At 44.9% G+C, this 5,430-nt stretch overlaps 1 pseudogene; it reads left to right on the top strand.

Moving 5' to 3' along the window:
- Nucleotides 1-364: 364 nt before the first annotated feature.
- Nucleotides 365-2,391, top strand: LOC147450309 (large ribosomal subunit protein eL19y-like; annotated as a pseudogene).
- Nucleotides 2,392-5,430: the final 3,039 nt, after the last annotated feature.

Genomic DNA, 5,430 nt, shown 5'->3' with positions numbered 1-5,430 from the left:
ACCTCTTGTAGCTGTAGGCCTTCCTCTCTTGCAATTACAAGTCTACAACTCTTCAACCAGGCAAAAGAAGCTTGCGCAGGGCTTTCGGCATAAGATAGCTGGTGCTGCAACCTTGGAGCATGATAACATCATCCTTCAGTTACTTGCCACAGGAGAATTTTTCTTCTTAAGCATCCACCTTAGCATGACTTTCTATGTTTACAAGGGGGCGAGGGAACATGAGTGGGTGACGGCATGGATGGGTGCACCACCTGCAGCAGTTTTAGCAAGACACTCATCTTTCAAGGTAGTGCCGCTTCGATCGGTAGGAAAGATACTGGTGGTGGAGATATGGCATAAGGGTGTATAAATGCCCATGATTGCAATGTTTGAGCTGAAAGAGATGAAGGCTGGTGGCGGCAATGGAGGAGTAGCGCTAGACTGGTCGTAGGCTCCAATAGCACCCCAACTGGATGCTGGTCAGGTGGCGTTGGAATGGAGCGAGTTGTGCAGAGAGGAGATCGCTATGAATGCGGAAGTGAGGAGGCGATCGACAGGAAAGCCCAGAAGGAAATAATATGTGAGCTTGTTTGATGCAGTTAAGCATGAATGGCACATATAGAGAGGGAGGAGAAGAAGAAGAAGAAGAAGAAGGCCGTACCCTTCATTCCATAAGGGTTTCGTGAGAGTGGGCACTAGAGAAGGGTGATGACCTGGCTGAGAAGCACCATCCGTACAGCCCACAATGTTGTTAGAGAAAGGGAGCTTGCTACGCCGTAGGTGAAACTACAGGCTTGATCACTTCTCTCTCCTGGTTTCTTACTGTCGACCTGGCTAAGTAGCAGTGCCAGTATAGCCCGCAACATTGTTAGAGAAAGGGAGCTGGCTAAGGGCGTAGGTGGAACTATAGGGTTGATCACACTCTCTCTCTCTCACACACACACTTTTTAGTGCATGCACAGGCTCAGGTCCCGCTTAGCAATCAGTAGACTTGGCAAGCGGCCATGGATAACTTGACGCACTTATCGTCAACTGCCAATAGCTTCTATGGCACTGAGCTGAGCGGCTCAGATAGTGGCCATCATGGCAATGTGATTGTTGGCCCGGATTTGTAGTGTCGTTGGACATCTTGGGCATCTTGGGCATCTTAGGCTTGAGCGTTTGCAAGCCATAGGTTGGAGCATCAATCGCTTTCACTTGAGGAGATCCTAAACGGCCGGAGCAAAGGCAGTCGGAGGAATTTGAAGCATCTGAGCTCTTTATCTGCGGGGGTTCACTCCTGACTACGATGTGCATGCCCGCAATTTATGAAAGATTACCTCAAGAAAGCTTGCCAGTGTTGCACGTCAATGCCCACGTGGCAAGCCATTTGTGAGTGTTGAGGTAGTGGTCTTCTTGCCCGCGGCCTGACGAGATCACTGCCCAAGCATTGCTCACTGGATTCCACGTTGGCTGCCCACTCGATTCCACCTCTGTGGCTTTCAAGAGCTAGTTGAAGCCCTTGCAGGGATTTGTTGCCAAATGGCAATATACCCTCTCATTTTAATATAGATATATAAGATGTGCCTTTTCTATTTATTTTGTGTAGCTTTGCTATTTATTAGCCTTGAGTCACACGTGTATAGGGAGGCCATTTTAGACCTTCACTCTGTCGGCCTTGTTATCAAATTGCACTTAGCTTGTTGGTGACATAAGCAAGAGCTGCAACGGAGCACTGTGCTCGGAGGCCTGCTCCATGCGAGGTGCAAGGAGAAAGGAGGCCCAGGTTGGTCGGATGCTCACATGGAGTTTCTAAGGGTGCTACGTTTCTTGGTGGTTTTGTCGTGCGGAGGTGGGGATCAATGTCTGGCTCGATCCTAATGAGATCAATGAAATCTCTCATATGGCCAGTTTAGGGAAAAATATCCAAAAGTTGGTCAAGGATGGCTTTGTGATTCAGAAACCGACCAAGATACACTCGCGGGCAAGAGAAAAGCATGCTTTGGAGGCTAAAAGGAAAGGCCGTCATTCAAGATATGGGCAGAGGCGGGGTACTAGGGAGGCCAGGCTACCCTCTAAAGTTCTCTGGTTGAGGTGGATGCGAGTGCTTTGATGGTTGCTAAGAAAGTACTGGAGAAGATTGACAAGCATATGTACCATGGTATGTATATGAAGGTCAAGGGTAATGTGTTCAAAAATAAGTGCGTGCTCATGGAGAGTATTTACAAGTCTAAAGCTAAGAAGGCTCATGAGAAGACACTGTCTGATCAATTTGAAGCCCGTAGAGTAAAGGGAAAAGCTATCAAGGAGCAAAAAATGTGCCGAGAGGGAAGAGCGCTTGGCACAGGGATTGAGTACTGAAGCATCCCTGCAGAGCAGCTGCCCCTAAGGCCATCAAGAAGTCCAAGAAGTGAGCAGCATAGCAAGATTTAGCTAAGAGTTGTGACTCGATAGTACTTAAATAGAAACCTTGGACCTTTGAGCTTGTGTAATGAGATAGAGTTTTTGCTCTACTCTTGAAATCATGACTATTGCAAGCCTAAAAGGGTTTGTATTTTGCAATTTTCCCGTATCTCTTTCTTTGACTATTGGTTATTGTTGCCGAGACTGTTACTATGTCTTTTATGTTGTTTCCAAAGGGGAAAATAAGAAGAAGAAGAGAGTTTTAACTTCGTAAAAAAATATCCCAATAGACCTTAAAGATCTAGCTGACAAGGAGAGAGAGAAGTGCGCTTTAGCAGTTGTGCGCCTCTTCGGAGGTCTCCTTTTGCTGCCTCTACTCGTCCACATTGGCGCGAGCTCTTTCACATACCTTTTTTTAAAAAGAGATTGAGAGAGAGCGAGGAGAGAGAAAGAGAGGGGGAGGGTTAAAAAAAACCTAGGTTTAGTGTAATTATACTTGCAAATTTGGAGATTTACCTCTAAATTTTAAATTTGAAAGTGAGCTAGAAAACCTACAAAATTTAGAGAAATTTAGCATCATTTGGTGTAAAAACCTTCAAATTTAGTCTCATAGGTAGGTTTGTCAAATTTTCAGAACAAAGTTTTTTTCGAGCACTGGTCCTGCCCGTACGTGAAAGAGTTCGCGTCTCTTTCAAAGAGATTTCTTAAAGGGTTTTGTTTATACCTTCTTGCCTCATCTATTGTGAGTTTCCTATTCCTTCAAAACCAAATTTTTCAATGACTAGGGAACTTGAGATTTACCTTTCCTAGCCAACACAGTTGTCTCAACGTGGCACAAGGTTGTTTGTTGTAGCACAGCCAACCTCCCAGTTACCCCTTGGAGGGGGTTACCTTATGGGGTGCTAAGGACCGATGCTTGGGCCACATCATCCTGCAAGAGGACAAATGCAATGCTAGACTACCATCCATTTGAATTGCTATGAGGCATTGATGGGCGTACAACTCCCAAACAGTAGATAGAGTACAAACAAAAATGGAGGGCTAAGCCGCATTAGGAAAAGAATTTCAAAGGAGTACAATGACAATCATACACCATGGCTCTAAGAAGTGTATTCAGCATAGGGGCATCACACGTTGGCTGAGTAATTTGGGATGAGGTGTCATAAAATCTAATATCTAACTAACCCAAATGATTTTCTCATATTAAATTGATCACTTAATATGGGAGAATAAACGGGAACAAGTGTTAAGATATAAATGTGTAATTATAGATCTATCTCAACACGGGGCCAATGGTAAAGGGGCCCAAAAGGGAGATGGTCTATCAAAGAGCAAGGCTAACCAATGGAGCATAAGACCTTAGGGTTAGCTTCATTGAAGACCTCCAATAAATGTATGTAAAAAGTCCTTTGACCTTAAGTAAGCTAGGGCTGAGCTTGAGGTGGGAACCCGGCCCAAGCTCGAGGTGCTTGTCGTGCTTGAGGTGTTTGTCATGCTTGAGGTTCTTGGTTAAGATGCTTGAGGTGCTTGATTGGCTCCATGCTTGAGGTGCTTGACTTGCTGCATGATTAAGGTACTTGAGGTGCCTTGAGAAGCTTGCCTGAGATGCTTGTGGGAACACCCCCTAGTTCAAGTGCTTTGTCATGCTTGATGAGTAAGGTGCTTGATCACCTAAAGTCAAAATCATTCCTACAAGAGGGGGGGCGAGCCCTTTTCCTAGGAGCTAGAGAGAGAACACCCACTCACACACACAAGGGAAGCCCCAACTTGAAGAGGCAGCAAGGACACATGTCAGGCCCCTACCCATGTTACCTTCATGTGTTGCTTGAAGCCTATTGGCTAAGCTTCAAAGGGGTCCAATGATAAATTACTTGAATTATCTAATTGATTTTTCATTTATCAAGTCCTCTCTCTCAAAGGGGAAAGGGGGACACTTGTCCCAAGGCTACCCATGTTGCTTGTAATGGCTCCTGCTTGTGATTGGCTAGGCCTGGAGGGGTCCAATGAGCTTCAAGCATGAGCTACAAGGGGGGGTCGACCCAAGCTAGCTAGGGCCTTGCTTGAGGGGTATACTCACCCACACACACTCACGATCTCTCTCATTGTGTGCTATGCAAAGTGCAAGAGCTCCCTCTCCAAGCAAGTAGAGGTTGAGAGCCTACACCAACACTCTTGGCTATGGAGTGCAAATCCAACCAAGAGCCATGCTTCAATGCTTAAGCTTGCCATCTCCTTCTTCTTCATTACTATGCTATTATGTATGCTAGCAACAAGAGTATGATAAGTGAGGAACTAATTCTTTCTCCTACGAAATGTTTCTTCTTCCTCTTCCCTACCCTCATTCCCTGCTAGCTCTCTCCACCTTCGAAGGTGTTTGAGGTCTTGGGACTGAGGCTTGGGATAGTTAAAGCTTTCTTCAAGTTTATGTTATGTTTGTGGTGCATGAAGCCTTCCATCTTCATGGCATCACCTAGGTCACAAGGAACACAAAGACTGTATTGTAACAAGTCTCTCTTTATGGGAGAAATCATAATACAAATGCCTATTGGAGGGGGGACCGGCTCCACATAAATCCGGTCCTCAATTGTTGTCATGTTCTCTAAACTCTCTCTCTTGCAAAAGTATTGTCTATGCCAAGTTAACTAATTGCTATGATTATGTTGCTATCTTCAATTATGTCTACCCGCTATGCTCACAAAATCATTTCTTGAAAGTACTCTCATTAAATTCCGCTATTCTCAAATTGAATAGGCAAATTCCATTACATTGGTATCAGAGCATTTGGTTTCTCTTTTCTTGCTTAAGAAGAGAGGTCCTTAAGTAGCCTATAAATGGTTGATGTTGTTAATTATAATAGAGTAAGTGGAACTGGGATCTAATACCGGTTTTGTTAAGCCCACTATGTGGGGGATGGTGCACACCTCGGGAGCTTTGGACTTAATAATGGAGTCTTTTTAGACTTGCCTACGGCTTTACCATTATTGAGCCATAAGAAGTCCGAAAGGAGCTAGCCCTTGGCAACTCTGCTATGTTAGACCTACTCCTCTACTCTCTATAATTAACCACTTT

Source organism: Adiantum capillus-veneris, chromosome 9, assembly GCF_014529385.1.
Source record: "Adiantum capillus-veneris isolate H3 chromosome 9, ASM1452938v2, whole genome shotgun sequence".
NCBI classification, from domain to species: Eukaryota; Viridiplantae; Streptophyta; class Polypodiopsida; order Polypodiales; family Pteridaceae; genus Adiantum; species Adiantum capillus-veneris.
Note: the sequence above shows the minus strand (reverse complement) of the source record. Positions and strands in the feature narration are given on the sequence as shown.